At 39.9% G+C, this 21686-nt stretch overlaps 1 protein-coding gene across 1 annotated transcript in view; it reads left to right on the top strand.

Moving 5' to 3' along the window:
* Window positions 1–376: 376 nt before the first annotated feature.
* The window catches only part of LOC128737248 (uncharacterized), an 85540-nt gene continuing 64230 nt past the window's right edge, over window positions 377–21686 (top strand). The window contains exon 1 of the mRNA XM_053831852.1: window positions 377–467. The gene's annotated coding sequence lies outside the window, so the exon portion shown is untranslated. The remainder of the gene's footprint in view (window positions 468–21686) is intronic.

Here is a 21686-nt window from a genome sequence, read left to right as displayed (position 1 = left end):
GACAGTTGTTAGAAAATTCTAAACTCGAAAATTCCATACAATTTTGACATTCAAGTTGTCACATAGCCCAATTAGCGAACGCCCAATTAACGAACCACCAATTAACGAAACTTTGCTGTATTTGCAGTTTTTCTGACTTTTATTGTTTTGGTGCAGATTTTTGTTCGAAGCTCTTTAAACTTTCACAGACTTCCTAAAAAAGTGTGCAGATTTTCGCAGATTATTTTTAAACCAGAAAATTCGAGTAGCCGGAAAACTGCTCGATTGCTTCGGTTTTCGAGCAGTTGCAGACATTTTTTTTTAGAAAATATGGCATCTCTGCATGAGGCTTTTATTTACTATCAGTGGTGATAAGATTTTGGCGTTGGGCCTGTTTTTAGACAACGTTTCGCGTTTGGCCCTTTTTTTTATCGTGTTGTTTTGAAGCAACGGATAGAAAATGTTAAAAATTCCTAACTGGGACCAAGGTTAGTCAAGAGAGGTTTTCTGATGTTCAAATTTTTTTTCACCCTCGCTGGGTTACCATTGACGATCACCGAAATTTTCAAAGTGGAAACTGTTGAATGTATAAACAACGTCGATGGTTGCTAACCAATCGTTCCGCGCACTTCTGTTCTACAAACTGTGAAAACTAGATCACCTATTTTAACTCACCTTGACTGGGACATCGATCAGCTTTTTTATTTCTACTAGAAAAGTTGGGGTTTAATTTCATCGGCAAATTTGCCAGCTCCGTTGAACAGGTTTGTGAAGCGGAACGTGTTACCCGTGAGGTGCGGGAAAATGTGTTGGTTTACGTTAAGAATTCAAACTTGCTGTCTCCAATTTGAATCATTTCGTTTCGCGTTCCAGAAGCGCCACAAAAAACAATTTTGATACATCTTGAATAAAACCTGGAGTACTTTGCAAGTATGGTGGATGTAACTACACATAATTATATTTGGACAAGCCATAAATTTATCACTATTTTTCGCGGAGGACTCAAATGTTGGTATTGTTGCTATCGATAAACTGGCCATCGATTACAACTTTTATGAGCTAGGTCGGTTACGAAATTAGATTCACAAAAAGCGAACCAGCATCGAAGAGCGGTCCAAGGTTATCAACTGCTGGTTGGAAATAGGTGGAAACTCCGCAATAACAATTTCCTTTCCAGTTAGTTTTAGACTATTAGCATCTATCTTCCAGCTCAAACTACGATTCCAAGTCATTAACGACTCCACCGATGTTTGATGTGTCCTCCTCGAGATGATATCTTGAAAATTTTCCGGTTCTTCAATTTCCAGCAAAGTTGATGTTTGTGGATACTCTTCATAAAAACTGTTTTGCAGGATAAGCCTTCGGTTTCCACTTCCGTTTCATATTCGGTGGCAGTCGCTATTGGTAGTTTGAAGCAATGCTGCAGTTCATTCATTAGCATTTCTAACTCACCACAGCGTGCAAGTGCATCACGTAAATGTCTCGGGAGCGCAACTAACGAACTCTGTCCGGTCCTCCACAGGTGATATATACATACAGCGAAATAGCTTTTTTCGTGTAAGCCGGAAAGTAACTTAAATGTTTGTTGTAGGCTTAAGTACTAAACATGTCGCTGTGAAAGGCCGTGTTATTTATGCAGGTAACAACGTAATGTTTTTTTTATCGTTTGAAACCCGAATACGGGCTCTTCCGCGCAATTGTACGGCGGGGATCATCTTCACAGCAGCAACTGCAGAACTGGCTGTTTCTAAAATATTTAATTTGCATTGTTAACAATTAATTACCAACGGAAATCCAAAAAATGTGTATTTATTACTTACTAGACGTACTTAACCGGAGATGGCCAGTGATTATTCGCCACTATGCGTATCCAGCTTTTTACGCGCTATAATGGCGGACGCTAAAAATTGTGTTCGTAATATGTGACCAATCTTTTTGACAACTCTGCATACATCAAAACTGGGCACTCTTCTCCTGTACGGCAGTGTTGCTCTTTCTTTCGTTTATGCAAAAGAAGGAAGGCAATAGTTTTGTTTACATTTCGCACAGTTTTGCTTTCCTTCTTTGACGTAAACGAAAGAAAGAGCACGGTAGTGTTGCAAGAGAAGAGTGCCAGATTTGATGTATGCAGAGTTGTCAAAAAGATTGTTCGCATATTACGAACACAACTTATAGCGGCCACCATTATAGCGCGTAAAAAGCTGGATAGAAATCCCACAACAAAAATAGGGCCGAATGCAAAACAAAATACAAACTGCGTATAGGCTTTCTCATACAGAAGGGCCAAAGCACAAAATGAAAACTTTGTTGCCAGTTTTCACATAAGGCTTTTTCAAATTTGCTTTTTAAGACTCATAAAGTTTTCAAATCGCTATGATGTTTGGTATTATTATAGATACTTAAAAAAGCTTTAAATATAACCAAAAAACCAGTTTTTTTATATTTTGCACTTGGGCCCTATTGAAATGTTGCTCTTGAACTGTTAAATCTGGAACATTTTCTTCAAAAATGAAGTACTGTTTGACATTCTGCTTGAGTTTAAACACAGAGAATTTTACAAACATTCATCCATGTTCGATTGGAATGACTTTTGACAAATCGATTGGAACTACTTGAAGACAGTCGTCCAGACTTTACATTTATAGCACAGAGAACAGACTACCAGGTAATTGACGAAAAGTGTGTAAAAGGTTTTTGTGTAATCTACGAGTAATCCTTCAATAGAGCACCCCTCGAACAGTCGGTGGAAAACAACCCATCGACATCTCTATATCGAACTGCAGTAAACGTCAGCGGCAGGTTAAAACTGTCTAGCATTACGGTTTACGGGTCGATCTGTCAAACTGCCCGTAACGTTCATAAATTTCGGGTTCGAGTTAGCACGAACCCAGGTTAATTTATGAATTCGCTATTAGTTTTCCACCACCCCATCGGCAGACAACCATGTTTTCGCCGCCAACATCTCGTGTGTGCGAAAATGAGATAGCATGTCAGCACTGCGTTTCACTCTGATTTGGGCCCACTGTCAAATTTTGAGCCCAGAACATGCTGTCGCTGACGTTCACTGCAGCTCGATATAGAGATGTCGATGGGGTGGTAAAATCGGTAAAATCTGTCGGTAGCGCCCTCCAGAAATGTTTGCCAAACGCAAGGCCATCGCATAAAAGCAGAGGGGTTGTGCACAAGACACGACCGCATAGGTGACGTAGGACAACGTAAGTCTCTTTGTTGCATCATGATTTTGAAAATCTTACTAACTCTTCTCAGATAATTTGTTGGCCCTGAAAAGGACCGTTTATTGGTGATGTGAATTATTCTACCATCGACAGAACTGGTCGATGATTGAATAGAGATGTTTTGTAATTTATACACTTCAGTTTGATGTTCCGGGCTAAAGTGAGATTAATGCAAGAAGCTCCGAGGATGGCAAGATGCGAGGAATTCGAGGACTCCAGTCGCAGGAATTTCTTCATGAAATCCACAAACTCCAAGTTTTCAGGCTTTAAAAAATCAATGTTAAAGTTGCCTGTAACCGAGGGGCAAGACACTGTCGAAAATATATTACTTTTCCTTATGGAAATATTTTTCCAACCTTAATATTTTGACCTTTCCCACCCATAATATAACCGAAAGCCCTATAAAGTTACATTTATTTATACATTTATAGGGTTTTAATAGAGCCTAATATATTAATATTATGATAATATTATGAAGTGTCTTGCCCCTCGTCTGTAACCATAACTGGCATCGTTTCTGTGACGTAATACAATGCAAAGCCTAGGTGCAACATTCCGTTATCGAAACTTGATATTCTGTTTTTATACGACAAACTTCGCAGCCAGCTGTTAGAGTGCAGAACAATTGCAGGGCCAGTTGCTACGATCCTATTGACTCTAACAGCCTCTCCCAGCTTATTAGGCCACCGTCATACCTCGAAGCCAACTGGGACGTTTCTGTGACGTACATGAACAAATTTCGCGTCACGAATAATTCCATCTGTTTGATCATTGTGTCTAAGGAGAGTAAAATAGATTAGTATAAGAAATGAAAACAAAAGATTGGAAACCTCTTACATGTGGGTATACAAATGAAAAGTTAATCAAAAGTTCGAATACCATGCAAGCATCATATCCAACAACAGTTCCTCCATATTATCTTCTTAAATATTGCCAAATTTAGAGCTCATTTGATCACTACATCCAATAATTTAAAATTGTCTAAATAGCTACACTGAGAAAACTTTTCGTATAGTTTCTATGTGCCCCACACATAGATTTTTGCAATGTGCCCAATTAATGAACTTTATATGCCAAACAGTTATAATTTATGGGTACGCAAAAGTTTTGCACATACTATTCATATGCGCATATTTTTTATGTGTACAATTGCACATACTATTCATATCCGTATAATTTTTATGTGTATTTCTAGGCGGATTGTGCTTATATGTTACACATGATAATTATCTGGAATTTCATATGGAAATTTACCATTAGTTATGTGCAGAATATTTTGAGTGTAGAATCTAAGAAAAATGCACAGATGTCTAGAATTATTCATCGTCGTGAATATAGTCGTAGTTAGCTTTTTGGATTTCAAAAGCAATTTAAATGCTCAAAATAATAATTTTATTCGTGAATATATTCATATGAATATATTCATTGTGTCCTGCAAAACAGAAAAAATGCAGAGAACACATTTTAATGACCAGTTATTGCTTTATTCATAGGGGAGTGTCGTCGTGGTTGGGCCACGTTTTGGAATTCGCCAATAATTTTCCTTTCAAAAGGAATTTTGGAAATCTAAATACATAGTTGCGAAGGTCTAAGAATAAGGTATATTTCCGGAAAGTTTTGAACTGATTGCTTGAAAAATAAAAAAGTTATAGGCATTTACGTGAAGACAAAAATTGTTGTCATAGTCGGGCCATGTTGTACAGGTTAGGCCATCGCAGAAAATCTAAGACATACGTATTGAAATTCTATATAGAGACATGAAAAGAATGAATTCCGTGAACCACGGCTCATATAGGTACAAATACCCTATTTTTAATTGCATTTTTGCGAAATTTTGGCGATCTTGTAAAATCAATATTGCTACAATCGCCTTTTCCTAAGTGTACAACTACAATGAAAAAAAAAACAACAAAGATCTAGGTTTTTATCGTATTAATTTTGCTTTATTTCATCACATTTCACGTGAGTGACATACTCTAGCGATTATTGCGCTTCTGCGCTTAAAATTATGGTGGCCCAACCATGACTAATCAAGTGGCCCGACCTTTACAAATAGCGCTTTTCTAGTATTTCACCTTGGCCTTCCCAAACACCTTACTGGAGGGATTTTTTCTATAGTCTTCGTGTGCAGCATAACACACTTCATACATTTTCAAAATTTATCTCGATAATTGCATTTCATGAATCATTTCTTGAAGAAAAGTTCATTGCGCCTGGAAAACTTTTTTTGTAAGATTTAGTAACTGAATTCAGTACGGGTGTTTTGAATACACGATTGAAACTCACAATATTGTGAAAAGTTAGCTATCACAGTAAGAAGTTTTACAATGGTTGTATCATAGATATCAAGAGTTACTAAAACTGTAAAATCGTGATGGCCCGACCATAACAGTGGCCCGACGATAACTACAATACCCTATAGAAATTGCTTTTAGAATTCAAAAATTGAATAAATACTAATTGAACGTTTAATTTCATACTCGAGTAGACGGTTCCTCTCCTGCATCCCAACCGGTGTCAAACCGAACCCGCCTAACATCCGTAATTTGCTGCTTTGCAGTTTCATTTTGTTAATCCTTTGCGCGCTTCCGATCCGAGAATTGCGCTTATATATCACGTTCATATATTGCAGATTGCAAGAAAAATCTTCACATAACCGCATGATTTATTATAGTAATTTAGTATTTGAAAATATACCAAATCAATTGTTTTCCACCACAAACATGCTACAAAACTGATATTTTGTCAAGGGGTCGGACACTCAGCACATAGTGCCCCGGCACTGCAGAGATATCAAGCGGCACTCCTCTAAAGCCTTATAAAAATAACATTTATAGGGCTTTACACACCTCCGGTTCAATTTTACATATGAAATGGGAGCACTGCCATTTGTCAAAATCATCTCGCACGGTTGCCAGATCTATCAGATTTTAACGAATTTAACAAATCTTGCAGTTCGGCACTTTCGGTACAGCACCGGCACAGTTCGGCTCGTTTCAAGTCGCCTAACATAAAAACGGCTGTGCCGAGCGACCGACCCCTTGTATTTTGTTGAACCACAAACCAGAAAACTTAAATTTTAATTTTGCGGTTGAGCGCGTTACCACCGCCCGAGGGGCAAGACACTTCATAATATTATCATAATATTAATATATTAGGCTCTATTAAAACCCTATAAATGTATAAATAAATGTAACTTTATAGGGCTTTCGGTTATATTATGGGTGGGAAAGGTCAAAATATTAAGGTTGGAAAAATATTTCCATAAGGAAAAGTAATATATTTTCGACAGTGTCTTGCCCCTCGCACCGCCGCAGCTGGAGGATTTATTATAAGCGCCGCAATACTGAGACATATTATAAATAATATACTCACAAATTCTCAAATCAATTTTATTTCACTTATTCGAAGCAGACTGTTTCATATAAAAATTTTCAGATAACTTTTTTAAGTACCTCCATCGGTATGCCAATTTGTTAGTTAAACCTTAATATCTCGATTCCTGTTGTCTCGTTGAAGCCGCCACTCCACATGGTGAAGGGTCTAGGTATATGCAACAGATCTGACATAGAGCCATTCATGTGTTTTTCCATGTTTCATATAAAAATTTTCAGATAACTTTTTTAAGTACCTCCATCGGTATGCCAATTTGTTATTTAAACCTTAATATCTCGATTCCTGTTGTCTCGTTGAAGGCGCCACTCCACATGGTGAAGGGTCTAGGTATATGCAACAGATCTGACATAGAGCCATTCATGTGTTTTTCCATGTTTCATATAAAAATTTTCAGATTACTTTTTTAAGTACTTCCATCGGTATGCCAATTTGTTAGTTAAACCTTAATATCTCGATTCCTGTTGTCTCGTTGAAGCCGCCACTCCACATGGTGAAGGGTCTAGGTATATGCAACAGATATGACATAGAGCCATTCATGTGTTTTTCCATGTTTCATATAAAAATTTTCAGACAACTTTTTTAAGTACCTCCATCGGTATGCCAATTTGTTAGTTAAACCTTAATATCTCGATTCCTGTTGTCTCGTTGAGGGCGCCACTCCACATGGTGAAGGGTCTAGGTATATGCAACAGATCTGGCATAGACCCATTCATGTGTTTTTCCATGTTTCATATAAAAATTTTCAGATAACTTTTTTAAGTACCTCCATCGGTATGCCAATTTGTTAGTTAAAACTTAATATCTCGATTCCTGTTGTCTCGTTGAGGGCGCCACTCCACATGGTGAAGGGTCTAGGTATATGCAACAGATCTGGCATAGAGCCATTCATGTGTTTTTCCATGTTTCATATAAAAATTTTCAGATTACTTTTTTAAGTACCTCCATCGGTATGCCAATTTGTTAGTAAAACTTAAATATCTCGATTCCTGTAGTCTCGTTGAGGGCGCCACTCCACATGGTGAAGGGTCTAGGTATATGCAACAGATCTGACATAGAGCCATTCATGTGTTTTTCCATGTTTCATATAAAAATTTTCAGATTACTTTTTTAAGTACCTCCATCGGTATGCCAATTTGTTAGTAAAACTTAAATATCTCGATTCCTGTTGTCTCGTTGAAGCCGCCACTCCACGTGGTGAAGGGTCTAGGTATATGCAACAGATCTGACATAGAGCCATTCATGTGTTTTTCCATGTTTCATATAAAAATTTTCAGATTACTTTTTTAAGTATCTCCATCGGTATGCGAATTTGTTAGTTAAACTTAAATATCTCGATTCCTGTTGTCTCGTTGAGGGCGCCACTCCACATGGTGAAGGGTCTAGGTATATGCAACAGATCTGACATAGAGCCATTCATGTGTTTTTCCATGTTTCATATAAAAATTTTCAGATAACTTTTTTAAGTACCTCCATCGGTATGCCAATTTGTTAGTTAAACCTTAATATCTCGATTCCTGTTGTCTCGTTGAAGCCGCCACTCCACATGGTGAAGGGTCTAGGTATATGCAACAGATATGACATAGAGCCATTCATGTGTTTTTCCATGTTTCATATAAAAATTTTCAGACAACTTTTTTAAGTACCTCCATCGGTATGCCAATTTGTTAGTTAAACCTTAATATCTCGATTCCTGTTGTCTCGTTGAGGGCGCCACTCCACATGGTGAAGGGTCTAGGTATATGCAACAGATCTGGCATAGACCCATTCATGTGTTTTTCCATGTTTCATATAAAAATTTTCAGATTACTTTTTTAAGTACCTCCATCGGTATGCCAATTTGTTAGTAAAACTTAAATATCTCGATTCCTGTTGTCTCGTTGAGGGCGCCACTCCACATGGTGAAGGGTCTAGGTATATGCAACAGATCTGACATAGAGCCATTCATGTGTTTTTCCATGTTTCATATAAAAATTTTCAGATAACTTTTTTAAGTACCTCCATCGGTATGCCAATTTGTTAGTTAAAACTTAATATCTCGATTCCTGTTGTCTCGTTGAGGGCGCCACTCCACATGGTGAAGGGTCTAGGTATATGCAACAGATCTGGCATAGAGCCATTCATGTGTTTTTCCATGTTTCATATAAAAATTTTCAGATTACTTTTTTAAGTACCTCCATCGGTATGCCAATTTGTTAGTAAAACTTAAATATCTCGATTCCTGTAGTCTCGTTGAGGGCGCCACTCCACATGGTGAAGGGTCTAGGTATATGCAACAGATCTGACATAGAGCCATTCATGTGTTTTTCCATGTTTCATATAAAAATTTTCAGATTACTTTTTTAAGTACCTCCATCGGTATGCCAATTTGTTAGTTAAACCTTAATATCTCGATTCCTGTTGTCTCGTTGAGGGCGCCACTCCACATGGTGAAGGGTCTAGGTATATGCAACAGATCTGGCATAGACCCATTCATGTGTTTTTCCATGTTTCATATAAAAATTTTCAGATTACTTTTTTAAGTACCTCCATCGGTATGCCAATTTGTTAGTTAAACTTAAATATCTCGATTCCTGTTGTCTCGTTGAGGGCGCCACTCCACATGGTGAAGGGTCTAGGTATATGCAACAGATCTGACATAGAGCCATTCATGTGTTTTTCCATGTTTCATATAAAAATTTTCAGATTACTTTTTTAAGTACCTCCATCGGTATGCGAATTTGTTAGTAAAACTTAAATATCTCGATTCCTGTTGTCTCGTTGAAGGCGCCACTCCACATGGTGAAGGGTCTAGGTATATGCAACAGATCTGACATAGAGCCATTCTTGTGTTTTTCCATGTTTCATATAAAAATTTTCAGATAACTTTTTTAAGTACCTCCATCGGTATGCCAATTTGTTAGTAAAACTTAAATATCTCGATTCCTGTTGTCTCGTTGAAGGCGCCACTCCACATGGTGAAGGGTCTAGGTATATGCAATAGATCTGACATAGAGCCATTCATGTGTTTTTCCATGTTTCATATAAAAATTTTCAGATTACTTTTTTAAGTACCTCCATCGGTATGCGAATTTGTTAGTAAAACTTAAATATCTCGATTCCTGTTGTCTCGTTGAAGGCGCCACTCCACATGGTGAAGGGTCTAGGTATATGCAACAGATCTGGCATAGAGCCATTCATGTGTTTTTCCATGTTTCATATAAAAATTTTCATATAACTTTTTTACCTCCATCGTTATGCGAATTTGTTAGTAAAACTTAAATATCTCGATTCCTGTTGTCTCGTTGAAGGCGCCACTCCACATGGTGAAGGGTCATTCATGTGTTTTTCAATGTTTCATATAATTTTTTTAGATATATTTCCGAGTTGGCTTGTTGTACCTGGTATCACGTTTTTTTAAATAGGTGCTTACAGATGCCGCTTTTAAGGCCCAGACACAATTCGCTATGTGAGCGAAACGGTGCTGCCACCTGCCCAAGTTTGTTCTATTTGTGAAGTAGGTGCACAGGTTTGTTAAAGAGCGCAAAGGATGGATAAAACTTTATACCAAATCTTCACTTTTTGAAATTAGCTAGGGCCCTCGCTGAGGCTGTTTGCAGTAGGAATAATATCAAAAACCTCAAATATCAAACTCCCGGATCCTCTCCTCTAGAGTGACTATATATAGATAATGTCAAAATTGGAATGAAAATTATCTGGCAGTGTCATTCCAATCGAGCAGACGACCAATCCAACACGTATGCAGGAAACAGAAAGAAAATAAGCATTGCTAGAGCATTGCATACTTTTGGGATGACATGTCGCCACTCTATATATAGTCACTCTACTCTCCTCCACTCTTCGCTCCCCTCTCACTCCTGCATAACCGATCCGCAGCTAATGTCATTCTTGTTAGAGTGACTATATACAGAGTGGCGACAAGTCATCCCAAATGTATGCAATGCGGTTTTTCCAAGGTTTTTCTTTCTCTTTCCTGTATACGCGTTGGATAGGTCGTCTGCTCGATTGGAATGACACTGACAAATAATTATCATTCCAATTTGGACATTGTCGCCACTCTGTATATAGTCACTCTAATTCTTGTTAGTGACAAAACCGCAAATTACTGCTTTCCTTCTTTGGCGAAAACCAAGGGGTTTCCAACAGCAATGATTACTACGCGCCTTTTAAAAAAATTACTTTTGATTACTTTACTGATTACCCCCGATTACTAGTAATCAATCACCCTTATAATCAATTAGCAAATGAAGATAGAATTAACAAAAGGGCGAATGTCGCAAGCGTAAACAAATCGAGTGAGGGTTGATTTTTCTATGCTGGTCCAGCAAAAAATGACTCTCACCCGTTTTGTTTAAGTTTGCGACATTCGCCCTTTTGTTAATTCTATTTAGAAATATCCAAACGTTCCTCCGAAAATGCATTTATGTCGAACGTACAGATGTCGTTTTCGTATCAGCTCGTTTCTTTGCTTTCCGACCGCCTACGCGATATTTTTTTTGTATTGTTGAGTGCTGTCTTACGTAATTTGTGAATTGTTCCTAGAAACCTTAGCGTTTGTTTTGGCGCTGGTTTTGTAGATGTCGCTGGATGGTAGGTTTCTTGGCTACCGAATTTTAGCTAAAGAATTCGCGTTGACGGCATTAAACGATCTCTTGCACTCTCATAAAAATGCCCGTATGTACGTGTGGGTGAAAATCTGCCAAAATGTTTCGATCTCTTGCGCTCTTTAAGAAATTCCTATTTCGCTTCACCCCTACAGTAAACTTTTGGAGTTGGCAGCAGCTTACGTTCGTCAACGCGAATAAACCCGAACCGGTTCTTTGATTTTCGAAAAGGCTTCTGTATTTGGGAATCTCATAGATGGCGCTGTTTGGTTGGTAATTTGCTCTAATAATAATTTTCTGGCAACCTTGAATTTTTATAAGCTGGAAGAGGCTTTATTCCCTAGCTTGACGCTGGTGTAAAATTGAACCGGAGGTGTGTAAAGCCCTATAAATGTTATTTTTATAAGGCTTTAGAGGTGTGCGCTTGATATCTCTGCAGTACCGCGGCACTATGTGCTGAGTGTCCGACCCCTTGGTTTTGCCTTTGTACTATATAAATATATAGTATAAAGGTATTGAAATCACTCGAAAAACTGAAAATTGAAAGAAGGTCTTGCGGGCCGAATGTCATATACCATTCGCGTTCGCGTATGTATGTATGTATGTATGTATGTATGTATGTATGTATGTATGTATGTATGCATGTATGCATCTATGTGCGTATATGTATGTGTGTATGTCATAAAGAGGGGAGGGGTCTCAATTCACCATAAAAAATGTCACCAAAAACACCCACATGCCAAATTTGGTTCCATTTGCTTGATTAGTTCTAGAGTTATGAGGAAATTCATTTGTATGGGAGCCTCTCCTCTTATTGGGACAAGAGTCTCTAACCATCATAAGAACCTTCACAGACAGACAGACAGACAGAAATCCATTTTTAAAGGTATAGATGAAAGATTGTTGTTCTCCGCTGATCACAATAAAGTTTATTGAACCAGCGATATTTCTTAAAACAAACGATTGGGTTTAGTTTTAACGCGTTTTCCTGCGCATTTGTTGCGGCGAATTAGTGTTTAATTTGGTGTTAACTTGATTTTAATTGCTGTCACTTATTCATGGCAGACAATTTTTCAGTGTGACGATTATTGAAATTAAACTAACTGCGGCACCGCTCGTGTTGCCGTTGGTGGTACAGCAAAAGCAAAGCAAAGCCTAGGTGCTACATTCCGTTATCGAAACTTGACCTTCTGTTTTTTTACACAACAGATTTCGCAGCCAGCTGATAGAGTGCAGGACAATTGCATGGCCAGTTGCTACGATCGTATTGACTCTAACAGCCTCTCCCAGTCGAGATTCGAACATACGACGACTGGCTTGTTAGGCCAGCGTCATACCTCGAAACCAACTGGGAGAGGAGCGTGGTACAGCACAGTAAGGAATTATCAAGGCAAATAGCAATCAAGGAGAAATGGTAGAATTTCATTTAGTTTTCTTGTAACTTTGCTATAGTTGAATTAAATGCAATTTTCCATCGACTTTCTCATTGATTCTCGAATTGTACCAAGACTTGTTCGATAATAATTGGAAATTATTCCAACCAATAACAAAGCGACAATTTTTAGTACGACCGAGTAAGAGTTATTTTCAATTTTTCAATGACGCGCATTGAAAATCAATAGTTTTCTATATTTTCAATATTTTCCAAATCGATTATCCGATCAATTGGTGTAAATATCTTGTAAATCTATTGAAAATTGACTAAATTATAAGCCGAAGCGTGAAAACGCATTTCCACTTTGATGACGTCATTTCCAACAACCAATCACGAAGCGAGAAACCTGGTAAAACATAGGTTCATTATTTTCAATTTTTTCAATAGTTCAACATCAAGAATCCATCCTTTGCTTCACTTGGGCCAATTCTTAAAAGATTTTCCAATCGATTGGTGTAAGAATATTGAAAATCGATCGGGAAACCACTAAGCTATTAGCGTTCAAAACCTGACCACTTTTCGAGAAAGATTTTTGACGTAGGACTACGTCTTACGGCAAGTTTTGAGATAGGGTGTCATTCCAAAAAATCGAAAAATGCGAGCGTCACGAAAAATGAAAGGTTTTGAGCGCTAATAGCTCAGCGGTTTTCCGATCGATTTTCAATATTCTTACACCAATCGATCGGAAAATCTTCTAAGAATTGACCCAAATGCAGAAAAGTATGGATTCTTGATGTTGAAATATTGAAAAACTGAAAATAATAAACCAATGTTCTACCAGAATTCTCGCTTCGTGATTGGTTGGAAGATTCTTTACGATGATCTAAACCTATACCAATTTGATATCTGTGCTTGGGAAGTAAGCCAAAACAAGTGACAGTTTCCTCATTTCAACAAGATTTCTTAACACCGCGGTTAGACCTAGACCATTTTGATGTCCTTGCTTGGGAAGTACGCCAGAGAGAGTAACAAAGCCCCCTCGTGCGAACAGATTTCTTACGAACGCGATTAAACCTAGTCCAATTTGATGTCTGTGTTAGGGAAGTGTGCCAAAAAAAATGACAGCAAACTCTTTACTGCGATATCTGTGTTGGAAAAATGTGCTACAGCTATAGTGTTCGGTGTTCGACTCTGTATGAATACGCATGCTTGCCGTTTCATTAGAAGTGTAGTGGAAAGATGTGCTGTTGATCAAATAGGATTGAATTGGTAAAATCCCTTCAACGTGGGAAACCATGGATAATAAAAACAATCTTTAATTTCAGTAAGGTAGCAGGAAAGCAATATAGTTTGTGTTCTTGATTTTGTTAAATTGTTCAAATGTACAATCTTTTGAGAATTGAACGAATGCAATGTTACTATGTAGTTTGATAAATGTTACATACAACGCATGTAGCATGTATATATGTTGCATATAGCATGTATACATGAAGAATCGAATGATTACAAGCATGAATACATGCTACTATCACTACAAAGAGACCTACGTAGTCCTGCGTCACCTAAATATGCGGTCGTGTCTTGTACACAACCCCTCTGATTTTTGAAATGACCCCTGAAACTTCCTGAAATACGTAATCCTACGTCAAAAAATGAATTCCCTAGTATCAGATAGCTCTTCAAAGCAGATTTGTTGAGTGAATACTAAAGTGAGTAAGAGAGTAGGGTGATGCGAATCGATACCAAATAACGACCCACACGCTTCAGCGATATTACGGCTCATTGATGCTTCCTCATTCACGAACACGAGGTCCAGTGTTCGGTTCCGTCTATTCGCGACCATTCATATTTGTGTCATGTCGAGTAAAGACATCCCGTCCAATAGCACAACACTAGATCTGGTAAAACTAGATTAAGAATGCTCACCTAAAATACGACCGGAATGGCTGAATTTGCAAACAAAGCCGGGTTGGTTATAGTCTCCAAACAGCAAATGAGTAGTGCGAAAAGCGCTATTAGTCTTATTAAAAAGGTAATGTAGCGTCATAGATCGCTATTGAATTGTTTTTTAATTGGACGTTTACTTTGAAAGTTATGGCCAATCGTGTACGATACATTATAATTTACAATAATTTCTAACGATTTTAACCAAGATTATTTATTCAGTTTCAGTTATTTTAGCATCAAATGGGAGCTCTTAACCTTTCGTTACTTGCGTCAACTAGGATTTTTAGCCTCGGTAAAACCTAACAGAATTCACTCGTATACCATGCGGTATCGAAATCCGTACAGCTTCGAAATCCGTACACCTAATATTGTGCTTTGCAGCTGTACCTGGATTAATCCAGATTATTTTCTCTAATGCCAATGTATATGACAAAACAAAACAGCAACATAGCAGTTGTCACTCTTTCTCTTTCTCACTCACAGCATTCGCATTGTCGCACTTTTTGTGCCAGTCGCACTTTTAGACTGCGGTGTCCAGTAAGGTGCAAAATGCGGGATACAATTTACTTGATTATATGTATTAAAAAGTCTAAATGCAAAATATTAATAATAGGCCTAGACCCGTGGTTTATTAGCATTACGTCAATGTCAAAATATAGGTGGTAGGCCATCAAATACAAGTAATACAAATTAAAACGTTAATGCCTATCAGATTTCCCTCTAAATTGGCTGTGTTGTTAGCAATTTGCTAAGAAAATAACTTCCAATAAAATGAAGTGTAAAGCGTACTTGAAGTGATTTTCCTATTTAAAATCCCGAAAATCAATTTGAACTAAAGGTGTTTATCGTTCTACAGCTTAATTTCATTCATTAAGGCATTAAAATAATATTTATTCATCATAATTAGTACTGTACGGGGCTTCAAATGGTGAGTTGACAACCTGGAAGGAGCGTCAAACACAGCTCTGGTCCTCACAAGCTCCCGCCTCACGCCTCCACGAGTCATATGATACCAAATGCGGCGTAGCCTGGGCAATGTTGTCAATCTGACAATAGCGAAGTGAGGAGGTGCGACGCGAATACTGGCGCGATAACCATAGCATGGCGGTAGAGGAAATGCTTCGTCAAACACGAGCGTCTGTCCACCAAGGAGGTGCGGCTCAAACATCGTCTGTTCCCCATGTTAGGGGCGGCTGATTATTATACTCGTCCTTATGCCAGCAGGGACTCTAAACAGTGCTGTGCACGATGGTCCTCCGGCGAGACAGGGGGTTAGGGGCAGGCCCAACAAGCCGCCCTGGAAAACTAAAAGTTACCAACAACGAAGAAGAAAATAGGGATCGGAACAATCGGCGTCGACCCACGCGACGAAATAAGGACTACGATTGGAAACTCGGGACATGGAATTGCAAATCGCTCGGCTTCCCGGGTTGCGATAGGATAATATATGATGAATTACATCCCCGAAACTTCGAAGTCGTAGCACTGCAGGAACTTTGCTGGACAGGACAGAAGGTATGGAAAAGCGAGCATCGAGCGGCTACTTTCTACCAGAGCTGTGGCACCACCAACGTGCTGGGAACCGGCTTTATAGTACTGGGAAAGATGCGCCAGCGTGTGATTGGTTGGCAACCGATCAACGCAAGGATGTGCAAGTTGAGGATTAAGGGCCGTTTCTTCAATTACAGTATCATCAATGTGCATTGCCCACACGAAGGGAGACCCGATGATGAGAAGGAGGCGTTCTATGCGCAGCTGGAGCAGGTGTATGATGGCTGTCCGCGACGGGATGTGAAAATCGTCATCGGTGACATGAACGCGCAGGTAGGACGGGAAGCTATATATAGACCGGTAATCGGGCCAAACAGCCTGCATGCCGCAACGAACGACAACGGCCAACGATGCGTAAATTTTGCAGCCTCCCGTGTAATTTGTGAAAATCGTCATCGGTGACATGAACGCGCAGGTAGGACGGGAAGCTATATATAGACCGGTAATCGGGCCAAACAGCCTGCATGCCGCAACGAACGACAACGGCCAACGATGCGTAAATTTTGCAGCCTCCCGCGGAATGGTAGTCCGAAGTACCTTCTTCCCCCGCAAAGATATCCACAAGGCCACCTGGAGATCACCAGACCAACGAATAGAAAACCAAATTGACCATATTCTAATCGACGGTAAATTCTTCTCTGATGTTATAAACGTTCGCACCTACCGCAGTGCGAATATACAATGAATCCGAACCGAAGAAACGATTGGTTCGACGGCGAATGCGAGCAATTAGTGCAGGAGAAGAATGCAGCACGTGCGAGGATGCTGCAACACCGTACGAGGGCGAATGTGGATCGATATAAACAAGCACGGAACAGGCAAAACTCGGTCTTCCGGAGGAAAAAGCGCCAACAGGAAGATCGGGATCGTGAGGCGATGGAAGAACTGTACCGTGCTAACGATAAACGGAGGTTCTACGAGAAGTTAAACCGCTCGCGCAAAGGCCATGTGCCGCCGGCCTATATGTGTCGAGACTCAGACGGTAATCTTCTCACGAACGAACGTGAGGTGATCGAGAGGTGGAAGCAGTATTATGACGAGCACCTTAACAGCGATGTAGCTGAACATGGAGGTGACGATATGGCAATAGATCTTGGAGCACGTGCAGAAGACGACAGAATACCAGCCCCTGACCTCCAGGAGGTAGCAGAAGAGATCGGTCGGCTGAAGAACAATAAAGCGGCTGGGGCTGATCAGCTACCCGGCGAGCTGCTGAAATACGGTGGTGACGCACTGGCTAGAGCGCTGCACTGGGTCATTGTTAAGATTTGGGAGGATGAGCTACTACCGGAGGAGTGGACGGAAGGCATCGTGTGTCCGATCTACAAAAAGGGCGACAAGTTGGATTGTTGCAATTACCGCGCAATCACACTGTTGAACGCCGCCTACAAGGTACTCTCCCAACTTTTATGTCGTCGACTATCACCATTTGCAAAGGAGTTCGTGGGGCAATATCAAGCGGGATTCATGGGTGCCCGTGCCACCACGGACCAGATTTTCGCGCTTCGGCAAGTGTTGCAGAAATGTCGCGAATACAACGTGCCCACGCATAATTTATTCATCGACTTCAAATCGGCGTACGACGCGATCGATCGAGATCAGCTATGGCAGATTATGCACTACTACGGACTTCCGGATAAACTAACGCGATTGGTCAAGGCGACGATGGATCGAGTAATGTGTGTTGTTCGAGTATCAGGGGCAGTCTCGAGTCCCATTGGATCTCGAAGAGGGTTACGGCAAGGTGATGGGCTTTCATGTTTGCTGTTTAACATCGCTTTGGAGGGTGTGATAAGAAGAGCGGGTATAGACACGAGTGGCACGATATTCACGAAGTCCGTCCAGCTTCTTGGTTTCGCTGACGACGTTGACATCATTACACGTACCTTTGAGAGGATGGCGGAAACGTACATCGGACTGAAAGCTGAAGCCAAACGGATAGGACTTGTCATTAATGTATCGAAAACGAAATACATGAAAGGAAGAGGTTCTAAAGAAGTTAATGCTGACCTCCCTCCCCGGATTCATTTAGACGGTGATGAAATCGAGGTGGTAGAAGAGTTCGTGTATCTGGGCTCACTGGTTACCGCAGACAACGACACCAGCAGAGAAATACAAAGACGCATTATGGCAGGAAATCGTGCCTACTTTGGACTCCGTAGGACGCTGCGATCGAACAAAATTCGCCACCGCACGAAGTTAACAATCTACAAGACGCTTTTTAGACCGGTAGTCCTTTACGGTCATGAGACATGGACTATGCTCGTGGAGGACCAACGCGCCCTTAATGTTTTCGAACGGAAGGTGTTGCGCACCATCTACGGCGGAGTGCAGATGGAAGACGGAACGTGGAGGAGGCGAATGAACCATGAATTGCATCAGCTGCTTAGGGAACCACCCATCGCTGCCACCGCAAAAATCGGTCGCCTGCGATTGGCTGGGCATGTCGTGAGGATGTCGGACGACTGCCCGGTTAAAAAAGTTCTCAATAACGATCCGACTGGAACGAGACGGCGGGGCGCGCAGCGAGCAAGATGGATCGATCAAGTGGAAGGCGACCTGCGGACCCTACGTAGACTACGTGGCTGGCGAATTGCGGCCATGGACCGAGTAGAATGGAGACGACTTCTTCGTACAGCAGAGGAAACCACGGCCTGGAGCTGATTAAGTAAGTAAGTAACGGATTTTGATTCAGTTTTACTAGTTGAATCTAAATCCGTACACCTGTGCAGTGTCCTTAGTGATCCAACTCTATTCTATGTTTTGCCAAACAAAATGGAAATAACTAAAGCTAAATATATGTCGATAAACTGGAAGATGGCAATTACGATAATACATGGTGGATAATCCTTTAAAAAAGCATCGAGATAGTTTAAGTTCCGGTCACTACGATAAGAGCTACTATATAGAATTGGTACTCTCGAAATACCGGAGTCTCTTCTGCAATTTTTCAGCTTTCCGTATAATTTGCAACAAAAATCAAGAAAAAATGTTATATATTGGTTATAAGTGAAGTTAATTTACTGTAAAATGTTAAAAAAGTTTGTTTCTAAGCCTAATATTTTTTGAGGCATAAGGAAACGAATGTAAGAACATTTAACACAAACGAGGTTTTGTTACAAGTGGGATGGATAGAGGCAATATTTAATCAGTACCAAACCTGATATTTTAACTTTCCGACCGAAAATGAACAATTACCCATAATTTGGCTTAAAAACAAAAAGGTTGATTCCTTGTAGTGTTCCTACTGTGCGTGTGAACGACTCTTAGATGAGCGGGATTAAAATACAATGCGTCAATTATCGAGAAAAGCATATTTTATAAAGCAATTAGTCAAATAAAGAAAAACAATTTTGCCACAAACTTTTAACTCATTTCGATCAAGCTTACACGGATTTAGATTCAAAACTTTTTGCGGACTTTGATTGATTTTTAACATGGTGTACGGATTTTGAGTCACAGGTGTACGGATTTTGAATCAGGCATAAAAAAGTGTACGGATTTTGAATCAAGAGCTGCACATTTTGATCTCGATTTTTTATAACCAGGATTAATTTTAGCTTCCTGTTATTCCAAATAACGTTAAAATAAGCATTATACTGTCAAAAGAAAACATGACGAATTGCTTATTACATATCATAATTTCATATTGACCATTTAAAATTGTCTAGCTCTTAGGTGTACGGATTTCGATACGGCACGGTACTAATGCTTGGTGAACTTGGTGAAAAACTTATGAAACTTTTTCCACCGTTTGAAAGATCTTGATCTGCGTGTCAACTTTACTGAAAACAGTAATTTTGTTTGTTGTTGGAGTCCCGAGATATACCGAGATAAAGTTAACGGTTCACAGACGTTGTACAAAATACAACAGCACGAGTAACGGAGGGTTAACACTGCGAATATAACTGCGAAATTTCAGAGAAATTGGTTTTATGAGTCAAAAGTTGCTTAGCAAAAATTAATGACATTTATTCAAGCAAACTTTATTGATATGAATCAAATTGAATGACATTACAGAAAACTACGCATTGTTCAATATAGGGGGAAGTCCCCCAGCGTCGGTCAGCTCCGAATACCGGACACATCTGACTTTCATAGTTCAAATAGTGCACCTTAGTAGCAGATATGATAAAATCAATAAAAAGGACAAAAACTTAACATGTGTAATTTTATACTTCAGAACCATTCATGAAAACAGAGATTTGTTTGTTTTTATGTTTCGGATAATTTTCAGATCAGCATTACAGTATTATTCGGTCTCATAAAATATCGTTTTTCATATATAAAATATCTTTCATTAAATATTTTCCAAGCTCCATTGTTCAGTTCTCCACAAAGATATTCAATTCGTTAAAAAATATAAATTGTACTCAGTGGTTCCCGTCGCCCAGTCCCGGACACCGACCCGTCCCTAAATACCGGACAGCAAAATGTTTTGCTTGGTTCAGTCAAATTCTTGAATGAAATCAGGATTTTGCAAAAAAGAGATTGAGAAGCAAGAAAACATCACTTATACCGAACCGGTTATCTTAAATATGAAAAAAAAGAAGGAAACCAGTTGATCAATTTTCGAAGAAAACAGAAGGGCTCTGATGTACTGCGTAGAAAACTATTGATTTTCATACAAAGCAATTTGTCAAACATCTTTAGTCAACAAGTATGCAAGCAACAAGAGATTTTAAATATTTTGACTTATATTTTTTAGAGCTATAAGCCACGAATCACGACGACGTCTTGTCCGATCCCATAAGGGTTACTGCTGGCGTGAGACAGGGCTGTATTTTATCACCGCTTCTGTTTCTCATCGTTATGGATGAGATATTAGTTGGAGCAATTGACGGTAGACCAAATCGTGGATTGCCTTGGAATCCTCTAACGATGGAGCAGCTAAATGACCTCGACATAGCCGACGACATTGTCTTGCTCGCACAACGCCGAAACGATATGCAGAGTAAGTTAGATGACCTCTCCGAGAGCTCCCAGGCAGCAGGTCTCACAGTCAATGTAGCGAAAACTAAGTTTATGGTAGTGAACACTGACAATTCCACCGACTTCACAGTAGCGGGACAACAAGTTGAGCAGGTAGATGCCTTTCAATATCTTGATAGTCAAACAACGCCCGATGGTGGTACCAAGACTGATATAGCCACACGGATCAGGAAGGCTAGGGGTGCCTTTGCAGGTCTGCGAAACATTTGGCGCTCAAACCAGATCACTCTACGTACGAAAACCCGAATCTTTAATTCAAACGTTAAGTCCGTACTGCTGTATGCCTGCGAAACGTGGCGCATCTCAGCGGAGACAACGCAAAAACTGCAGGTATTCATTAACCGGTGCCTGCGATACATCATTCGTGCCTGGTGGCCTGATAACTGGTTGTCCAATGAGGAACTTCATCGTCGGTGTCATCAACGGCCGATAGCCACAGAAATTCGTGAACGTAGGTGGAAGTGGATCGGACACACCTTGAGCAAAGGAGCGAACGAGGTTTGCAGAGAAGCACTCGACTGGAATCCACAAGGACAACGTAGAAGAGGCAGACCCAGAGGCTCATGGCGACGTAGCCTAGTCAACGACATCCGGGCTGTAGACGAGAAC

The sequence above is a fragment of the Sabethes cyaneus genome, chromosome 2 (assembly GCF_943734655.1).
Source record: "Sabethes cyaneus chromosome 2, idSabCyanKW18_F2, whole genome shotgun sequence".
In the NCBI taxonomy this organism is placed as follows: domain Eukaryota; kingdom Metazoa; phylum Arthropoda; class Insecta; order Diptera; family Culicidae; genus Sabethes; species Sabethes cyaneus.
Note: the sequence above shows the minus strand (reverse complement) of the source record. Positions and strands in the feature narration are given on the sequence as shown.